Source organism: Lactuca virosa, chromosome 3 (assembly GCF_052849685.1).
Source record: "Lactuca virosa cultivar CGN04683 chromosome 3, Lactuca_virosa_CGN04683_v6, whole genome shotgun sequence".
Lineage (NCBI taxonomy): Eukaryota > Viridiplantae > Streptophyta > Magnoliopsida > Asterales > Asteraceae > Lactuca > Lactuca virosa.
Genome location: NC_136428.1, coordinates 67146686 through 67168617, shown reverse-complemented (window position 1 = coordinate 67168617; position 21932 = coordinate 67146686).

The following is a 21932-nucleotide window of genomic DNA, read 5'->3' as shown; positions in this document are numbered from 1 at the left end:
AGTTGCATTTCAGAGCTCTTGAAGGTATAAAGTTTGTACCTTGACTTATTTTCACTTAGATCTTCTTGAAAGCTTTTTGTTGCCACTTTTGGGGTCCTTTCCAAGATAATTTCGGGTAGAGAGCTTTTGGGTCTATAAGGACTTTAGATCTAGGCACTCTTGAGCTCCAGAAGCTCAAAGTTACCACCTTTATTCAGCCAAGATCCCATTCTATGCCCTAGACTCTCATTTCTAGCTTGTTTTGGGTGATTTAGCTTCATTGCATCATGCATGCACGTAAAGTTAGCAACTTTACGTGTTATTCTAGCCTAAGGAGTCCAGATCTATGAATTGGAGGCAGTGGAATCACCTAGGAACAATTGTATAGTCTGAACATGCAATGGACTCGCCAAGTTGTTCTTGGAACTCGACGAGTCGGATCAATGTCCCCAACCCCTTCTTCGATTATGAGTGATACCACTAAGTTAAGGAGATGACTCAGCGAGTTGGGCAGGAGTGAGACACAGAAACAAAGGAGCTCGATGAGTCCAAGGTGGGACTCGACGAGTAGAATCGAGATGTCCCGATGTTATGACCGTTTGAACTCGACGAGTCGGAAGAGGGACTCGGCGAGTTGGTTTGACTGAGAGTTGACTTTGACCTTAGCGTTGTCTCTGGTCAGAAGGGTAAAATGGTCATTTTACCCTGAGAGTAGTTATCAGTATTTGATTTACTGTTTATGGGATTTGTAGCCGGGGAGTTCCGGAGCAGCAGTCAGACAGTTTCAGATTTAGCATCTCAGCAGCCAGCGTTTCGAGGTGAGTTTCCTTCCAGTAGGAATGGGTCTACGGCCACAATGCCGGCCCATTTAGTTAGCAGTAGTTTCGGACTTCGGTTCGATGCAGTAGTTCAGTGTGCTCGATGTCTTTGTGATTCAAGCATGTCTTTGTGTTATGTGTTCCGGACTTCGGTCTGATGCAGTATGCAGTATATGTGTTTATGCTAGTAGTTATGATTATGCTATGCTATGTTCAGTCAGTTCCAGACTTCGGTCCGATGCAGTGGGCAAGGCCCTGGTTAGTTCCGGACTTCGGTCCGATGCAGTTTCCGGACTTCGGTCCGATGCAGAGGGCAAGGCCCTGGTTAGTTCCGGACTTCGGTCCGATGCAGAGGGCAAGGCCCTGGTTATTTCCGGACTTCGGTCCGATGCAGTTTCCGGACTTCGCTTCGATGCAGTGGGCAAGGCCCAGTAGTTGCTTTATATGTTATTGTATGGTATGTGTAGTTTGGGGGAGCTCACTAAGCTTCGTGCTTACAGTTTCAGTTTTGGTTTCAGGTACTTCAGCTAGCAAAGGGAAGGGCTCGGGATGATGGCATGGCACACACCATAGTTTTAGCCTGGGAGTTAGACTCTGATATTTTGATATGATCTTGACACTAGTTCCGATTTGATAAATTTATTATGACATTTTGAGACGTATGATCCATGGATTTATCTTTTAATATTTGATATTGTGGTTTAGTAAAGTTTTCAAACAAAAATTTTTGGGTTGTATTTTTTGGATATTTCAAGTTGGTATCAGAGCCTTGGTTTGAGGGATTCAGGCACACTCTCGGGTGTGACTGGACTCAAACTAAGGAAATGGTAAAAAAAAATTTCAAAAGAAAAATGTTTTCAAAGGAATTTTTGAAAAAGAAAACTTAAAAAGAAAAGAGTTTTAGAAAAGCAAAGAGAATTTTTAAAAAGAAAAGAACTTTGAAAAGAGAAAAAGGGTGTGGTGCATGCAATCAGCCGAGCTCAAGTAAGTACTCCCAAATTACCCGTACAAGTTTAGGCTATGATTATCAGTTTCAGTTTCAGTAAAACAGCATGCTAGAATAGGAGTAAGGATCTAGGAGGATGCCTTATGTGCCTGTTATATATGTTTCAGCTATATGAAAATTGCATGCTAGTATTGAGTAGACAGTAGTAGGATAGCCTGTTTAGGTTATGCCTAATAGTATGAGCTTAGCATTGTATGCTAGTACAGTTTCTTGTTATGAGGATAGGATTGCTGGAGTAGTCTCCTGTGTCTGAATGCTGCTTGCTTTGTGCTTTGTGGGACTCTGCATGATGGGAGTTAGTCATTAGGTGAATACGTCACGTCACATGTGATCAGGGTTGAATAATCTCAGAGTGCTGAATTTGGCCCTATTGCGCAGCTCTTGTTTGAGTCTAACCGTTGTAGGGACGAGTCTTCTACTCGAAGGATTATCTGAGCCTCGTCACATGTGATGGTATTCGGGTAATGGCTAATTAGCATTACAAGGAGGCCTTCAGCAGCTGAGGACTGGGTTGGGTGGAGTCAGAGATTTCCCTAGGGCAAGCCTAGGATGAGAGTAGCAGAGATCAGTAGCAGTAGAAGTGACTTGGTGGAGTCAAGGCAGTTCTTGAGGAAAGTACGGATAGATGTGGAAGGTAGTATGGGCCCGTACTACTGAAAGCAGAGGATCCGTACTTGAATCGAGGAAGGCTGAGATGAGGCCAAGAAACTTGTAGTAGTAGCGATCCCTCGAGATATATCAGTGTTTCTGACGTTTGTCATGATGTGTTTTCAGAATGGTGGTTTTACGCCCTAGGCCAGCAGTCGGCAATTCAGGAGCCGGCGAGGGATCAGGATCTGGCTCGGGGGCCGAGCATCTAGATGAGCTGACCAGGGAGTTCCTCTCTTCAGAGGTTACTCACACCATACTTGAGCAGACTCCTGTGATCTTCGGTTCGATCAAGGAGGGTATTTTAGAGCTGGTGGACGAGAGGTTGAGAACCTTCTGTGCTGAGGTGGCGGCCATGATGGGGTCGCGCACACTCACCTTCAGGGAGTTCCGGGCTTGTGGAGCTCCAGACTACCATGGGGCGCGGGATCCCATTGCGAGTACCAGGTGGTTGGCGGATGTCGCCAATGCGTTCCGCACCAGCATATCCCGAGGGGGACAAGGTCAGACTAGCATCTTGTCTTCTGAAGGACAGGGCATGAGATTGGTGGGAGGAGATAGGGCATGTTATCAGAAATGATGCAGCTCTTGATGCGATGACCTGGGCTGATTTTACTACCAGGTTCAGAGCCGAGTTTGCACCGGTTATTGAGGTGCAGCAGTTAGCCAGGGAGTTTCACGATCTTACTCAGACTACAGAGACAGTGGCGGAGATTACCGCCAAGTTTAGGGAGAGGGCTCTTCTCGTTCCTCAGTACGCGGATGATGAGGAAATGAATAAGGCCCGTTATCATGAGATGTTGCGGAGTGATATCCGGCAGTTTGTGAGCCGGTCCAGCTGTAAAACGATGGATGACATGATTGCGAGGGCTCGTGAAAGAGAGATAGATTTGGAGATGGAGAAGAAGAGGAAGCCAGAGGCGGCGTCTGGCACAGGGAGTTTGGGCAAAAATCCCAAGGTATCAGACAGCAGAGCCACAGTAGGTGTGGCAAGTGTGGGAGATTTCACGATGGGGTGTGCAAGGCAGGGATCTCCGGCTGCTTCAAGTGCGGTCGGACCAGACATATGAGTAGAGATTGTACAGCTACTACCACTACTACCACAGCATCTGATCTGATTTGCTTCCATTGCAATCAGAGGGGACATAAAAAGTCCCAGTGTCCGAGTTTAGCAGCAGCAGGGAAGGTGGCAGCACCTGCCCCTGCTACTTTGAGGATTACAGACGGCCGTCAGGGTCGGGCTGAGGCGCCAGTGGCGAAGAGTAGAGCTTTCCAGATGACAGCAGAGGAGGCGCGGGCGACTCCTGATGTGGTGACGGGTATGTATTTTCCTCTTATCTCTGTATTTGATATTGATTGTTTCTCATAGTTATATGTTTTCGTATAGGGTCGTTCTTAGTGAACGGCATTTCAACTACAGTATTGTTTGACTCGGGGGCTACCCGATCATTTGTTTCACTTGCGCTTAGCAAGAGGTTTAGCAGAGCTCCGGGGGAGCTGGATTGTCCACTTGAGGTTGAGATAGCGGATGACAGGACCGTCAGGGTCGCGAGAGTACATAGGGGGTGCTCGCTGCAGTTATTTGATGAGCAGTTTTCAGTGGACTTGGTTCCTATTCCCCTGCGAGGGAATAAGATTATAGTGGGTATAGATTGGCTGAGCCCCAATGGGGCAGTGATTGATTGTCAGTTGCAGTTAGTGAGGGTACGCACTCCCAGTAGGGGAGAGTTAGTGATTCAGGGCGAGAGGCCACAGCGCGGACCAGTTCTTTGTTCAGCAGCGAGAGCGAGGCGCTACGTTCAGCAGAGTTGTGCGGGGTACATCGCCTACGTTATAGATGCCCGGGAGAAGGGTAAGTCGACAGTTGACGATGTACCAGTAGTGCGAGAGTATCCGAACGTATTCCCAGAGGACTTGCCTGGGATACCTCTAGAAAGACAGGTCGAGTTTCGGATTGACCTGGTTCCGGGTGCGGCTCCGATAGCCAAAGCACCGTATCGGTTGGCTCCTCCAGAGATACAGGAGTTGTCTACGCAGCTACAGGAGCTGCTAGACAAGGGTTTCATCAGGCCGAGTAGTTCACCATGGGGAGCCCCGATCCTGTTCGTGAGGAAGAAGGATGGGTCGCACCGTATGTGCATAGATTACCGGGAGCTAAACAAGGTAACGGTGAAGAACCGTTACCCACTCCCGAGGATAGACGATTTGTTTGACCAGCTTCAGGGAGCATCTTGGTTCTCCAAGATTGATCTACGGTCAGGATATCACCAGATGCGGGTCAGGGATGAGGATGTGTAGAAGACCGCTTTTAGGACCCGCTATGGTCATTATGAGTTTGTGGTGATGCCGTTCGGGCTCACCAACGCTCCAGCCGCGTTCATGGATCTCATGAACCGCGTATGCAGACTGATGCTGGATCGGTTTGTGATAGTGTTCATTGATGACATCTTGGTTTATTCCAAGACTCAGGAGCAGCATGAGGAGCACCTGAGAGAGGTGCTGGAGACACTGAGGAGGGAGAGATTGTTCGTGAAGTTCTCCAAGTGCGAGTTCTGGTTGCGCGAGGTGCAGTTCCTTGGTCACCTCGTCAACCAGAAGGGTATACTAGTAGATCCGGCCAAGATAAAGGTCGTGATGCAGTGGGAGGTCCCGTGGTCTCCAACTGAGATTCGGAGTTTCCTAGGACTGGCAGGGTACTACAGGAGATTCATCCAGGATCTCTCCAAGATAGCAGTTCCGCTCACCCGACTGACCAAGAAGTCGGTGGTGTTTCGCTGAGGGCCTGAGCAGCAGGCAGCATTTGAGACCCTCAGACAGAGATTGTGCGAGGCGCCGATTCTCACCCTGCCAGAGGGAGTAGAGGATTTTGTAGTTTACTGTGATGCTTCGATCACGAGTATGGGAGCAGTGTTGATGCAGCGAGGGCATGTGATAGCTTATGCCTCTAGACAGTTGAAGCCTCACAAGGCTAACTATCTGACGCACGATTTAGAGCTGGGGGCAGTGGTGTTCGCCCTCAAGATTTGGAGACATTACCTCTATGGGGTCCGCTGTATCATTTACATGGATCACAATAGTTTGAGGTACCTCATGGATCAGCCGAATCTGAACATGAGGCAGCGCCGATGGTTAGACGTGGTAAAGGATAACGACTGTGATATCCTTTATCTTCCGGGCAAGGCCAACGTAGTGGCCGACGCCCTGAGCCGCAAGGCGGTAGCTGCCCCGATCAGGGATATTTGTCTGAGGATGACAGTGATTTCTCCATTGTTGGAGCAGATTAGAGAGGCACATGTTGAGGGCCTGAAGGAAGAGAGGCAGAAGTGTGAGAGGATTGTTGGCCGAGTAGCTTCCTTTGACTATGACAGTCGAGGATTGTTGACCCTTCATGGGAGAGTTTGGGTACCGTACTGGGGAGGAGTACGGCAAGTACTGATGGATGAGGCCCACAAGTCTCGGTTCTCCATCCACCCGGGGGCGACGAAGATGTACAGAGATCTTCGACCCGATTATTGGTGGCCCTGCATGAAGCGAGACGTAGCTTGGTATGTGGAGAGATGCCTGACCTATAAGAAGGTCAAGGCGGAACATCAGAGGCCCCACGGTAAGATGCAGCCATTAGACATTCCTGTGTGGAAATGGGAGGATATCACTATGGATTTCATCACTAAGCTTCCCAGGACCGCACGTGGAGTTGATTCGATTTGGGTCATAGTGGATCGGCTGACCAAGAGCGCGCATTTCATACCGATTCAGGAGAGCACATCGGCCGAAAAGTTAGCCGATATTTATGTGCGCGAGGTAGTGGCACGGCACGGAGTGCCTGTATCGGTAGTATCAGATCGAGACGTCCGATTCACTTCCAGGTTTTGGAAGCGGTTCATGACGAGGTGGGGACTCGTCTTCACTTCAGCACCGCTTTCCACCCTCAGACGGACGGGCAGAGCGAGAGGACGATTCAGACTCTCGAGGACATGTTGTGGGCATGTGTTCTAGATTTTGGTGGCAGTTGGGATACGTATCTTCCATTAGCGGAATTTTCGTATAACAACAGTTACCACGCCAGTATTGACCGCCCTCCTTTCGAGATGCTTTATGGGAGGAAGTGTAGGACCCTGATTTGTTGGGGTGAGGTCGGTCAGAGGGTCATCGGGAGCACTAAGGTGGTGCTCAAGACCACAGAGTTGATCCAGCATGTCCGTAGCAGACTGCAGACTGCGCAGAGTCGACAGAAGAGCTACGCCGACAGGAGGCGATCGGACTTGGAGTTTCAGGTGGGTGATATGGTCCTCCTGAAAGTGTCACCCTGGAAGGGTGTTATCAGATTTCGAAAGAGGGGCAAACTAGGCCCCAGATTCATTGGTCCGTTTAGGGTTTTGGCCCGGGTTGGTCGGGTTGCTTATCGGTTAGATCTTCCAGCAGAGCTCAGCCAGATCCACAGCACGTTCCATGTTTCTCAGTTGCGGAAGTGCTTAGTGGATGATTCAGCAGTGGTACCCCTGGAGGACATTCAGGTTGACGATAGCCTGAACTATATCGAGAGACCAGTGGCGATTCTAGATCGCAAGGTGAAAAAGCTGAGGAACAAGTCAGTAGAGTTAGTTAAGGTGCAGCGGCAGCACCGCAAGGGTTCGGAGTGGACGTGGGAGCCCGAGGAAGAGATGAGGGAGCACTACCCGGAGTTGTTTTCAGATTCAGCAGACATCGAGGACGAAGTCTAAGACAAGTGGGGGAGAATTGTAACGCCCCATTCCTGGTACGAAAGTAATTCTCTAAATGTTCATTTTATAAGAGCTACTCGACGAGTTGGTAGCCCTAACTCGTCGAGTAGGTGCGAGCTGGACCGCGGGGTTTAAGTGGACTACTCGACGAGTCGGAAATCGACTCGGCGAGTAGGTCCATCAGGAGGAAACCCTAATCCTTAGGGTTTGCACCCTATTTAAGCATCATTATGAGTCCTCACCCCAGCCTCCATCACCTCCACAGTCCATTCTCGAAACCCTAGCAACCGTTGAGTGTCTTAAAGCCTTTCTTGCCATTTTTGTGTGATTTGAAGTTAGGAGAAGGAAGAGACCCATTGGTGATTCAAGAAGAGGCAGAAGATCCAGAGTTTTAGTTGCATTTCAGAGCTCTTGAAGGTATAAAGTTTGTACCTTTACTTATTTTCACTTAGATTTTCTTGAAAGCTTGTTGTTGCCACTTTTGGGGTCCTTTCCAAGACAATTTCGGGTAGAGAGCTTTTGGGTCTATAAGGACTTTAGATCTAGCAACTTTACGTGTTATTCTAGCCTAAGGAGTCCAGATCTATGAATTGGAGGCAGTGGAATCACCTAGGAACAACTGTATAGTCTGAACATGCAATGGACTCGCCGAGTTGTTCTTGGAACTCGACGAGTCGGATCGATGTCCCCAAACCCTTCTTCGATTATGAGTGATACCACTGAGTTAAGGAGATGACTCAGTGAGTTAGGCAGGAGTGAGACTCGGAAACGAAGGAGCTCGACGAGTCCAAGGTGGGACTCGACGAGTAGAATCGAGATGTCCCGATGTTATGACCGTTTGAACTCGACGAGTCGGAAGAGGGACTCGGCGAGTTGGGTTGACTGAGAGTTGACTTTGACCTTAGCGTTGACTCTGGTCAGAAGGGTAAAATGGTCATTTTACCCTGAGAGTAGTTATCAGTATTTGATTTAGTGTTTATGGGATTTGTAGCCGGGGAGTTCCGGAGCAGCAGTCAGACAGTTTCAGATTTAGCATCTCAGCAGCCAGCGTTTCGAGGTGAGTTTCCTTCCAGTAGGAATGGGTTTACGGCCACAATGCCGGCCCATTTAGTTAGCAGTAGTTTCGGACTTCGGTTCGATGCAGTAGTTCAGTGTGCTCGATGTCTTTGTGATTCAAGCATGTCTTTGTGTTATGTGTTCCGGACTTCGGTCTGATGTAGTATGCAGTATATGTGTTTATGCTAGTAGTTATGATTATGCTATGCTATGTTTAGTCAGTTCCAGACTTCGGTCCGATGCAGTGGGCAAGGCCCTGGTTAGTTCCGGACTTCGGTCCGATGCAGTTTCCGGACTTCGGTCCGATGCAGAGGGCAAGGCCCTGGTTAGTTCCGGACTTCGGTCCGATGCAGTTTCCAAACTTCGGTCCGATGCAGAGGGCAAGGCCCTGGTTAGTTCCGGACTTCGGTCCGATGCAGTTTTCGGACTTCGGTCCGATGCAGTGGGCAAGGCCCAGTAGTTGCTTTATATGTTATTGTATGGTATGTGTAGTTTGGGGAGCTCACTAAGCTTCGTGCTTACAGTTTCAGTTTTGGTTTTAGGTACTTCAGCTAGCAAAGGGAAGGGCCCGGGATGATGGCATGGCACACACCACAGTTTTAGCCTGGGAGTTAGACTCTGATATTTGGATATGATCTTGACACTAGTTCCGATTTGATAAATTTACTATGACATTTTGAGACGCATGATCCATGGATTTATCTTTTAATATTTGATATTATGGTTTAGTAAAGTTTTCAAACAAAAATTTTTGGGTTGTATTTTTGGGATGTTTCACAAATTGACTTTAAATAAATTCAATAGTCAAGTGGCGAAGGAACCTCAAACCCGAGCAATCAACCTAAGGAGGAAACTCCTGTTGATAGACTGACGAGCACATACCTCTGAGGCGTTCCACAAGAGTTAGGAATGCACCTGAGCATTACTATGGTTTCCATATTAATGTGGAAGGTGATACACTTATCAGTGATAGCACACTGGTAGGTCTGGATGAACCTAACAGCTACACGGAAGCCATGGCAGGCCCTGAGGCTGCTAAATGGAAAGAGGCTATGGACAGCGAGATACAGTCCATGTATGACAATCAAGTTTGGAACTTGGTTGACCATGTACCAGGTCGTAAGACAGTCGGGTGCAAATGGATCTTCAAGAACAAGACCGACATGGATGGTAATGTACACATGTATAAGGCGCGACTGGTTGCAAAAGGCTTTTCTCAAACTCTGGGAGTTGATTATGATGAGACCTTTTCACCAGTAGCAAAGATTAAGTCTATTAGGGTTATGTTAGCCATTGCTGCATTTCATGACTATGAAATATGGCAAATGGATGTCAAAACCGCTTTCCTTAATGGAAAGTTGGCTGAGGGTGTTTACATGAATCAGCCAGAGGGTTTTGTCAGTACAGAGTACCCTAATAAGGTGTGTAAGCTTGAGAAATCCATCTATGGATTGAAACAAGCACCTCGCAGATGGAATCTTTGCTTCGATGAGAAAGTCAAAGAGTTTGGCTTTTCGAGGAGCGAGGATAAGTCATGTGTATATGTTAGGGCTAGGGGGAGTATAGTTAGCTTTTTGGTGTTGTATGTGGATGACATACTACTCATAGGAAATGACATCCCAACCTTGCAGGAGGTTAAGTCCTGGCTTGGGAAGTGTTTCGCTATGAAGGGCCTTGGGGAAGCTGCCTATATCCTAGGGATAAGGATATTGAGAAACAAGAGTAAGAGACTAATTGGACTTAGTCAGAGTACTTACTTGGATAAGGTGCTGAAGAGGTTCAGTATGCAGGATTCCAAGAAAGGGGAATTACCGATCCAGAGTAACGCCAAACTGAGTAAGACTCAGAGTCCGAGTACAGAGGCTGAGATAGCTGAGATTATTCATGTACCATATGCTTACGTTGTGGGCTCAATCATGTATGTTATGACTTGTTCTCACCCTGATGTGGCCTTTGCCTTGAGCATGGTCAGTAGATATCAAGGGAACCCTGGTAAGGCTCACTGGACTGCGGTAAAGAACATTCTCAAGTATTTGCAGAGGACTAAGGACTGGGTCCTTACCCTTGGTGGCAGTAATGACTTGAGAGTGGCAGGGTATAGCGATGCTAGCTTTCAGACTGATAGGGATAATTTCCGCTCTCAGTCAGGCTGGGTCTTTATCCTAAATGGAGGAGCAATTACTTGGAAAAGTTCCAAGCAGGAGACGGTAGCTGATTCAACTTGCGAATCAGAGTATATAGCAGCAAGTGAGGCAGCAAAAGAGGCGATATGGCTAAAGAACTTCATTGGAGACATTGGAGTTGTACCAGCTATAAAATAGCCAATGGAAATTTTCTATGACAGCGACAGTACGGTTGCTTTAGCTAAGGAACCAATGGATCACGGGAGATCCAGACACATTGACAGAAAATACCATTTCATTAGACATCGAATAGAAGAAGGACTCCTCATGGCAAAGAGGGTATCATCAGATGAGAACCCAGCAGATCCCCTCACGAAGGGACTGAGTAGGGTTAAGCATTTACAGCATGCGAGGCGCATCGGGCTGAAGGATGATATTAGTTTTAATAATTAGATAGTTTTGAAACTTGTAAAATGTAATTAACATTTGATGATTAAATAAAAGTTGTTGTTTATTTATGAGAAAAGTGTTACTATCTTATGATTAACCGTTTACTATTGTTTCAACTTTGCATGTTTTGACTTCCAGAATAAGTATATTATTCAAACTCTCCACAGTCAGTCATACTTTGGAAGTAGGTATTGAATTAAGACTGTCATGAATTGGGTTTGTAGATTGTCTAAGGTGTATTATACATAGCAATGGTTACTGCAACATTCATGAGTGCTCATAAGGCCTGAGTATTGGACTCAACCCACGCTCACTTGTATCACTTCATGGAATTTATCTCGAGTGATCGTGAGACGGTAATATCATATAAATCTTCAAACCTAGAGATATCAGTTGTTGACTATGAGTTGGTTATACATTGATTGTACGAAAACGCATTGGTAACTCGATGCTATAAAGCGTGCTTTTGTGCATAATTCAATAAGTAGTCAGTACAAGCATATGAGTCGAAGTTTATCTGTTCCTTCTAAGATTAGAAGCGATATATGGGCCCCTCGATGATTTTGTTTTGACCTATGTATCGGTCCCGGTCAGAACCTAATTGATGTGTTCAATTTAGTTCTATGTCAAACAGATCAGAGATCGAGAAACAAATGTTGGACAATAAGTAAGATCATGTTCCATGTATTTTTCCGGCTGATATCTTGAGAGCAGAGGATTATATGATCACTTATCTTAAATGGCGTATCATCATCATCTCAGTTCCGAGAGACTTTGAAAGAGCTACGATTACTAGTCGGATTCTGAAGTCATATCTGCAACTATAGTTATTAGACTTATCCAAGTGCGAGACTGTTGGATATAGTGTCTAATTCCATAACTATATTTGGTATGTACTTGACCCGACCCGGCATGGTCCATTTGGGTTACATGGCATTGCAACACTTAGATAGACAAAAATGAGAAAAAGGACACTTAAGGTTTATTAATATAATATAAGTTCTAATATATTAATAATATTATTTAATTAGTATTGGTCAAGAATTAATTTAGAATTAATTTGGTGATCAAGAGTGATTGTGTAAATCATCCATTCTTATATAGTGGGCTAATGATCCATGGTTTATGGAGTTGGGCTAAAACCCATAAGGTGCTCCATGGATAGTCCATGGGGGTTATAAACCCATGGATCATGGGAAATGAAAAGCCATGTCAATTAGGGTTTACATGGTGTAACCCTAATTGTGACACAACTATAAAAGGACCCCATAAGCTTCTAAAATCGGCACTAAGTGTAAGAACTAGAGGGCAAGCCGATTTTGTGTCATAGTGAACTTCTCTCAAGTTATTCCAAGTATTGTGGTGTTGTGTGAAGCATTTGAGGCATCACATTTGGGGTGCTAGGCTCACAAAGTCATCAAGGAATCCAAGCTACTAAAGGTATGTTATTCTACTTGATTTTTGTATTACAAGTTCCCCATAACATGCTAGTTAGGATGTAAACCTTGGAAAATCAAATTTGCATGTATATTAGAGAAAACATAGTTCCAAGGTTTCTAGGGTTGCATGTACACCATAGGAGTGTTAGAATGCTCAAAACCCATCACATGCTAGTCAGGACTAGGTATCTGCTCAGATTTTGCATGATAAGAAGCTAGGAGAGATGCCTTAGATGCCTGTTATAGGAGCTTGTAGGCTTGCATGCTAGTACTGATTCCTTTATGATAGAATGGCTTGATTAGGGTATGGTTGCTTCTTGTTACCCGAAACCTGAATGTTGCTTGCTTCGTGCTTCAAGGAATTCCAACTTACTTCAGTTAACTAGTGAGCGAATGCGCCAACTTACATGTTATGCGGACCAAATAATTTTAGAAGGTTAGGTTTCGCTCTACTGCGCGGCTCTTGTTTGAGTCCAACCGTTGTAAAGTAAGACCTCTCATTCGAATAATTATCTGGTTTTAGTAATATGTAAATGTGTTCGTGCGCTAGTTAGAGGAAGTCGCGGGAGTCCTTTCGGCAGCTGAGGCCGGTGTATGGAGAGAGTTGTGTCCTAAGGGGGTGTCTAGGATGAAATTAGGGTCAGGATTCTTACCTGGTTTCAATTGTATGTTTGAATAGGAAGTGACCTGGAAAATTCAAGGCAATCCTCGAGGAAAGTATGGATAGATGTGGAAGGTAGTATGGGCCCGTACTACTGAAAGTAGAGGATCCGTACTCGATTCGGGGAGTGCCGCGAGGAAGCCATGAGAACTTGTAGAATGTGAGATCTCACAATTTGTATTCATGATCCTGATAATTGTGTGGTTTCTTTAAGAATGGTGACAACATGTCAGGGAGCAGGAGGTTCTGGATCTGGGTCTGGTTTGGGTACGGGTTCTGAGCCGTTTGATGATGGTCTGCGGGAGTTCATCGCATCTAATATTACTAGAGGCATCCTTGACGTGACCCAAGTGATTTTCGGGTCGATCAATGAGGGTATTATCAATCTGATGGAGGATCGCCTTAGGGCTTTCAGGAGTGATATGGCGCCTAGCCAGTATGGAGCTCACACGCTCTCCTTCAAGGATTTCAAGGGGTTTAATGCACCAGACTTCTTCGGGGTGAAAGACCCCATTACAACTAGACAGTGGATAGCAGACATCGAGTCTACTCAGCTGACCAGCTTCTGCCCTGAGGGGTCGAAGGTTAGATTTGTTGAGGGTTGTTTGAGGGAGCAGGCCACGGACTGGTGGGAGGAGGTTGGTTATGCTTTGGGAGGTCCGGCCATTGAGGCCATGACCTAGCTGGATTATGTGACCAGGTTCCGGGAAGAGTTCGTGCCAGCAGTGGAGATTCACCAACTGGCCAGGGAGTTTTGGACATTAGACAGACAATAGATATTGTGGTGGAGATTACCGCCAAGTTCAGGGAGAGGGCCTTTTTGGTGCCCCAGTATGCAGCTGATGAGGAGATGAAGAAAACCCGATATCACGATAGGTTGATAGCAGACATCAGAGAGTTTGTTAGCTATTCGGTGTGCCTGACTCTGGACGATATGATTGTCAGGGCACGAGAGCGAGAGATTGATATGGAGCACATTGAGAAGAGGAAGGCAGAGTCTGGTCAGACTGTTGGGGTTTCAGCGAAGAAACCCAAGGGATTCGACCCGAGGTCGGAGGGCCAGTAGGGTCGGAGAAGCTATGGGAAATGCGGCAAACCACATGAGGGAGCTTGTAGGTCAGGGGCTCAGGCTGCTATAAGTGTGGCAAGACTGGACACTTTAGTAGGGATTGTACTGCCCCTACTCCCATCCTTCAGACATCAAACCTGATTTGCTTTCATTGCAATCAGAGGGGCCACAATAAGGCCCATTTCTCGAGTCTAGCATCAGGAGTACCAGTGGCGGCGCCAGCTCCAGTGACCCTGCAGATCGCAGATGGCCGTCTGGGCAAGACGGATGCTCCAGTGGTGAGTAGTCGAGCCTTCAGTTGAGCGTCGAGGAGGCGTGGGCCGCACCAGATGTGGTGACGGGTATGTTTCTTTCCTCTAAATTTTATTTTTATGTCAATTTCGATACTTATATTTTATGTGTTTTGTTGTAGGATCGTTCCATGTGAACGATATTCTTGTTTTGGTATTTTTCGACTCGGGGGCCACCCGATCTTTCGTATCTCTTGCGCTCAGCAAGAGGTTTGTTGGATCTCCGAGTGAGCTAGACTACCCGTTAGAGGTTGAGATTGCAGATGAGCGGTTTGTCCGAGCATTGAGGGTCCATCGAGATTGTGTTTTGAGGATGTGCGGCGAGTGTTACGCTATTGACTTGGTTCCCATTCCTCTATGCGGGAACAAGGTCATAGTAGGGATGGATTGGCTGAGCCCCAATGGGGCAGTGATTGACTGCGACCACCAGCGAGTGCATGTGCGGACCCCAAGTGGGGGAGAGTTGGTGGTCCAGGGAGAAGGAGCTCAGCGCGGTCCCGTTTTATCTTCAGCTGCTAGGGCCAGACGCTATCTCCAACAGGGATGCTCAGGTTTTTTCGCTTACGTTATGGATACTCGGGAGCCGAATAGAGCGAATTTGATGGAGCGCCAGTTATTCAAGAGTACCCAGACGTGTTTCCGGAGGATTTACCCGGAGTGCCTCCGAAGAGGCAGGTGGAGTTCCGGATCGATCTGGTACCTGGTGCAACCCCTATAGCCAAGGCACCATATCGATTGGCCCCACCAGAGATGCAGGAGTTGTCTACACAGCTGCAGGATCTGTTAGACAAGGGATTTATCTGGCCGAGTAGCTCGTCGTGGGGTGTACCGATCCTGTTTGTGAAGAAGAAGGATGGGTTGCATCGGATGTGTATTACCTACCAGGAGTTGAATAAGCTAACGTTGAAATACCTTTATCCACTCCCAAGGATCAACGATTTGTTTGACCAGCTTCAGGTGGTGTCTTGGTTTTCCAAGATTTATCTGTGCTCGGGATACCACCAGATGAGGGTCAGGGAGGATGATGTGCAGAAGATAGCCTTTCGGACTCGATATAGCCATTAAGAGTTCGTGGTGATGCCTTTTAGGCTCACCAATGCCCCAGCCACGTTCATGGACCTCATGAATCGCGTGTGCATATCGATGTTGGATCAGTCGGTGATAGTATTTATTGATGATATCCTGGTCTATTCCAAGACCCAGGAGCAGCATGAGGAGCATCTGCGAGAGGTGTTGGATACCCTTAAGAGGGAGAGGTTGTACGCAAAGTTCTCCAATTGCGAGTTCTGGTTGCACGAGCTGCAGTTTCTGGGGCACCTTGTCAACCACGACGGTATTCTGGTTGATCCAGCCAAAGTGGAGGTTGTGATGAGATGGGAGGTCCCGAAGTCTCCATATGAGATTCGGATTGCCTTGGGCTAGCTGGATACTATCGGAGATTTATCCAGGACTTCTCCAAGATAGCAGTACCCCTGACCCGATTGACGAAGAAGTCTGTCATTTTCCGTTGGGGGGCCTAAGCAGCATGCAGCATTTGAGACTTTGAGGCAGAAGTTATGCGAGGCGTTAATTTTGACTCTACCTAAGGGTGTCGAGGATTTTGTAGTTTATTGTGATGCATCTATTTCGGGATGGGGCACGGTCTTGATGCATAGGGGGCATGTCATCGCGTACACCTCGAGGCAGTTGAAGCCTCACGATGTAAATTACCCGACGCATGATTTAGAGTTGGGGGCATTGGTTTTTGCCATCAATATTTGGAGACACTACCTTTATGGGGTCCGTTGTACTATTTACACGGACCACAAGAGTTTGAGGTACCTGATGGATCAGCCAAATCTGAACAGGAGGCAGCGTCGGTGGTTGGATGTGGTGAAGGACTATGACTGTGAGATCCTTTACCACCCAGGGAAGGCCAATGTGGTGGCTGATGCTCTTAGCCACAAGGAAATCGCGGCTCTGATCAAGGATATATGTCTGAAGATGACAGTGGTGACTCCGCTTGTGGAGCGGATTCGGGAGGCTCATTTGGAGGCTATGAAGGAGGAGCACCGGAAGAGTGAGCGCATTGTGGGTCAGGTTTCCTCCTTCGATTATGATAGACATGGGTTATTTACACTCCATCGTAGAGTGTAGGTTTGGTGTGTGCCAAATCCTGATGGAGGAGGCGCACAAATCCAGATTTTTCATCCATCCCGGGGAGACAAAGATGTATAGAGATCTTCGTCCTGATTACTGGTGGCCCTGCATGAAGCGGAATGTAGCATGGTACGTCAAGAGGTGCTTAACATGCAAGAAGGTCAAGGTCGAGCGCCAGAGAGCTCACAGAAAGATGCAACCGTTGGACATCCCTATGTGGAAGTGGGAGGAGATTACCATGGATTTCATCACTAAGTTGTCGCGGACGGCACGAGGAGTTGATGCGATATGAGTCATCGTGGATCGGTTGACCAAGAGCGCCCACTTCATTCCAATCCAGTAGAGCATTTTTGCTGAGAAGCTGGCAGATATCTATATCAGGGAGGTTGTGGCTCGGCACGGGGTGCCGGTTTCTGTGATTCCCGATAGATACGTGCGGTCACTTCCATGTTCTGGAAGAAATTTCATGACGAGTTGGGTACTCGTCTGCACTTCAGCACAGCCTTCCACCCATAGATGGATGGTCAGAGCAAGTGGACCATCCATACATTCGAGGATATGTTGCGGGCGGGCGTTCTGGATTTCGGTGGTAGCTGGAATACATATCTCCCGTTGGCTGAGTTCTCTTATAACAATAGCTACCACGCCAGCATTGACCGGCCTCCCTTTGAGATGCTTTATGGGAGGAAGTGCAGGACCCTGATATGTTGGGGTGAGGTCGGTCAGCGGGTCATGGGGAGTACCGAGATGGTGCTCAAGACGACTGAGATGATCCAGCAAGTCCAGAGTAGACTCCAGACGGCTCAGAGTCGTCAGAAGAGCTACGCCGACAGACGCCGATCGGACCTAGAGTTTCAGGTCGGGGATATGGTCCTCCTGAATATGTCACCTTGGAAAGGTGTCATTCGCTTTAGGAAGCGGGGCAAGTTGGACCCCAGGTATATCGAACCCTTCGGGATTATATCTCGGGTGGGCAAGGTGGCGTACCGACTAGACCTTCCGCAGGAGCTCAAACAGATGCACAGCACTTTCCATGTCTCGCAGCTGCGAAAGTGCTTGGCTGATTATTCTGCGGTGATTCCTTTGTAGGACATTCAAGTGGACGACCACCTGAACTACATAGAGACGCAAGTAGCGATTCTCGACAGGAAAACGAAGGATCTGAGGAACAAGAGGGTTGAGCTGGTGAAGGTGTAATGGCAGCACCGTAAGAGCTCAGAATGGACGTGGGAGCCAGAGGACGACATGAGGGAGCATTACCCGGAGTTGTTTCCAGCAGAAGCAGCAGACTTCGAGGACGAAGCCTAATTCAAGTGGGGGAGATTTGTAATGCCCAAGTAGCCAGGTATTTACTTTTGTTTCTTATTTGAGTAATAATATTGCATTTTTGGGAGGAGGGTTGTACGATGGGCGTACATAGTGTACACACGACGTATAATGTTGAGGCGCGAAGCGGGGGAAGCCCCTGCGTATGTTGGGCGTACCCATGCGTACGTTGGGCGTAAGCTGGCCACATGAAAACCCTAAATTTTAGGGTTTTCACCTTATATAAACACCTTAAGTTCGTCCCAACCTTCATTCTCTCAGCCTCCACTGTCCGTAAAGTGCTAAACTCAAACCCTAAGCCTCTTGCATGCATCTTGAGCTAATCTTGTGCATTTTTGGTGATATTTGGTGATTTTGAAGAAGAAGGAGTAAGAACGTGAAGAGGGCTTGTAGATCCAAAATTTTGGCATCATTTCTGACTCATTTGACGTATAAAGCTTTAACATTGACCATTGCATGCTTAGATCTAGTTTTGGGGTGTTTTATGTTGCATTTTGGCTCCATAGTTTAGGTTTCTTGTGTTTTAGTAGTTCCAGTCCATAAGAATTGTCCTTTTTGGCTCTTGGAAGTGTTTGTAGCCATAAAAATCGGGCCTTGATAGTTTAGCCTCAACCATGCAAGTGTTAGATGGCCACAAAGTGTGTTTATGGACTTAAATCTTGTCTTAGCCCCCATCTATGTATGCAAAAGCATACAGTTTATAACTTTATGGTTTAGGACGTCTTTTAGGGCCTGGATCTATGTTCTGGACGTTAGGACTTAACTGATTAAGTCATAATGAAGCTTCTAAGGTTGCTGGCCAGTACGTTGGGCGTGCCCCTGGTACGCTACGCGTACTAAGTCAACTTCCCGTAACTGGTCAAGGCCAGCGTACGCTAGGCGTACGTGCCAAGTACGCCGTGCGTACGCATGCAGTGGGTCAGTTGTGGTTTTTGGGCCTTAGGACTTTGGGCCTGGATTAGTTGGGCCTCAAGCCCACCTGTGGATTAAGGCCTCTGGGCCTAGGCCTTGGATTTATGGTATTGGGCCATATTGGGCCTTAAAGCTTAGTTGGATGGACTTTGATTTTTAACTTGAAAGTTGGGCCTTGGAAAAACGAGGCCCAATGGGGCAAAGATTAGGGGACCTTTGCCTTATGTCATGAATCAAGGTTTGGGCCTCGGGGACAGGTTTAGATTCAATGTCTAATTAGGGAATTTATTATGGTATAGGGATAGGAGTTCCGAGTCGTCCAAGGAGTACGATTTGACATTCGCGGTTGAGGTGAGTCTCCCTTCGTGAATGTTACGGGTCGAAGGCACCAAGGCCGACCCTTTATTTATTGTATAGTATGATGGTTGTCTGTGTGATAATTATCATGGTTCACGTATCGCTTGATGACTTTGTGATTTATGTACGTTATTATGTGGTAGTGGTAGGGCGAAATACACCCCGTAACCGGTTGAAATAAATAGGAGGGTAGGTCGGGCACCCATAAATGCCTGGCAACGTAGGTGAAGCACCCAGATATGCTCGGCAGGGTAGGTCGGGCACCTAGATATGTCTGACAGTATGTTTGTGTTATATGTGGTATGGTGGGGGGAAACTCGCTAAGCTGTGTGCTTACTGTTTTAATTTGTGTTTCAAGTACTTCCAGCTTAAAGGGGAAGGGGTGGCTTGATTGCGACGCATCACACTATGATTTTCCGCAGTAGGGATTTTGGGACTTATGCTCTGATAATGTTTTTCCACGAATTGTCTTGATTATACACTATAACTTTTTTGTGTTTTCGTATCAATGATGTTTTATGTTTGTGATTTGGTAAACTTAAAAATGAATTTTTGAGTCGTGTTTTTTGGGACGTTACAAGAAGACTCTCAAGTGAATGTCAAAACCGATAAATCAGATTTTATAAATAGGTTGTTTGAGTTTAATCATCAATGAATAGAACTATATTATAACTGCATGCGTTTATACCTTAATAATTGATGTTTTGAATAGGTTTAATGTAAGAGCTTGATATTTTGAATAAGGATAACTGTAAGTAAGGAAATCGACAACATGATCAAGGGCGCCCCTCTTTGTTACTATGTGTATGGTAGCAACAAGAAAATTCGAAGAAAAATAATGACATATGAATTCATTTATGATTAGTGGTATATTTATCATTGAATATAACGGCTGGAAATGTAGAAATTTAGATGTCTTTTGTATTTTGTCAAAATATATTTATATATTGTTAGAAATGTATAGCTAAAGTTGTATTCGTGTAGGATTATGATTAGAGGTTTATTCTTTTTTAATGAAATGATTTTGTTTAGAGATGTATTCATTTATGATTATGATTAGTAGTTATTCTTTTCGAATGAAATGAAGAATTCTTAAACATTCTTTGTTTTCAATTCATGAAAAAAAAAACTGAGTCTAGTCATGGCATCTTTACTTATGAATATGACACTACTTGATAAAACTAAAGGAAAAAAATTAGCAAATTTTTATTCTATGTATTCAAGATAAATTAGTTTGATATTTCTTCATTTATGAACATGAATTAGGTAAAGCAAGATAAAATCTTTTGATTTTTAAATTTAGACGGAAAATTGATAAAATGTTAACTAATTAATAATACTAAAAAAATGAATAATTCTCGTTTTTAGTAACAGTAATTTGAATCCCTAAAACTTAGTAACATACCATTTTTATTTTATTTTTTATAATTTAATTAAAATACACATTTACCTATATATCATTGTATATTGATTGGTTCAGAATTGTTCTCGCGTTCTCAACCTTTTTGGTGTCCTCAATTGATCATCCCCATATATATATATATATATATATATATATATATATATATATATATATATATATATATATATATATATATATATATATATATATATATATATATATAAGGATTGGTTATATTAATGATGGTATATTATATGGTTGTAAGGATTAATATGGACCACTAGATTAAAAGAATGAAGGGTTACAATCTTAGGTTGTATGTCATTACAATGGACTAAATGGACTAGCATGTACTATAGAATCACACAAATCTTCTTGCAAGGGTATAAGATTCAAATTACATACCATTTATTTAAGACACGTATTAATATATTTCCTAAAATTTTAACCAAATAAAGGGTGATGATAGCTTTTAAATTCTAAACTCTCTAAATATGTAAGATTCCTTCGATCCAAACAGGATTTTATGTATGTTATCACCAAAACAAACAAAATTCATATTAAGTGCACTAATCACATGCAATAAATGCATCAACATTGTTGTCAATCTTAATTTTTCATATACCCAAACCACCTCTATCACACTAACATCCTACCACCTTGCCATTGAATATCTTAATTGACTAATATATATGGGTGTCACAGCCCCGAAACCAGACGGCGGAAACGTCTGAGGGCTCGCGTGACTTAAATTGAATATCATCACAATGAATATACATGAATCGTAACATAAACATCACCATGCATCAATACATTACAACTGATATTGTTTACATCCCGTACATTGTTTTAAATATTACACATTCATAACATAAATTGTTTGAGAGTTTTCAAAAACATAACATTCTAACATTACTTGATATTACCCTTCCGCTTACCTGTTACCTGAGAATACATGTTATTTTGGAAAACATCAACATATGAAATGTTGGTGAGTTCATAAGCAATGTTGTGATAAAAATGATTTGTGTAGTTTGTAAAACCCAGAAAATCCGATATTTTCTGAAAAGGCAATAGTTTTTCAAAGTGTGAAGATCCATAAGTTGATGCATGAATGATTTTAAAACGTGTATATAAAAGGGAGTTTTGTATTATAGTTATAGTGATTACAAGCGAGTGGTGTCGAATTCCCCGAAAAACCCGATGTTTTCCGATGACGAAAGATATACTTGTTTACTAATTGTTATACCTCCACAACAAATGATTTTTGATTACTCTTCCTTGATTACTCGGGTGGTGTCGGATATTATCAATTCTAGTGAGTCGTTACAACGATGTCTGGTAATGACTGGTTATAACTGCCAACTACGAACGACCCATAGAGGTGCCGTCCGTTGTTACTCACTTAATCCAAACCACCTTGATTACTATTGACTAACGACCTGAGTCTGTTTACTTTGATTACTCATAAGCCTTAGCAAACGAAGAGAAGAGGAGTACGAAGTCCTGCTACTATCGTGAGTTACCTTAGGTTGT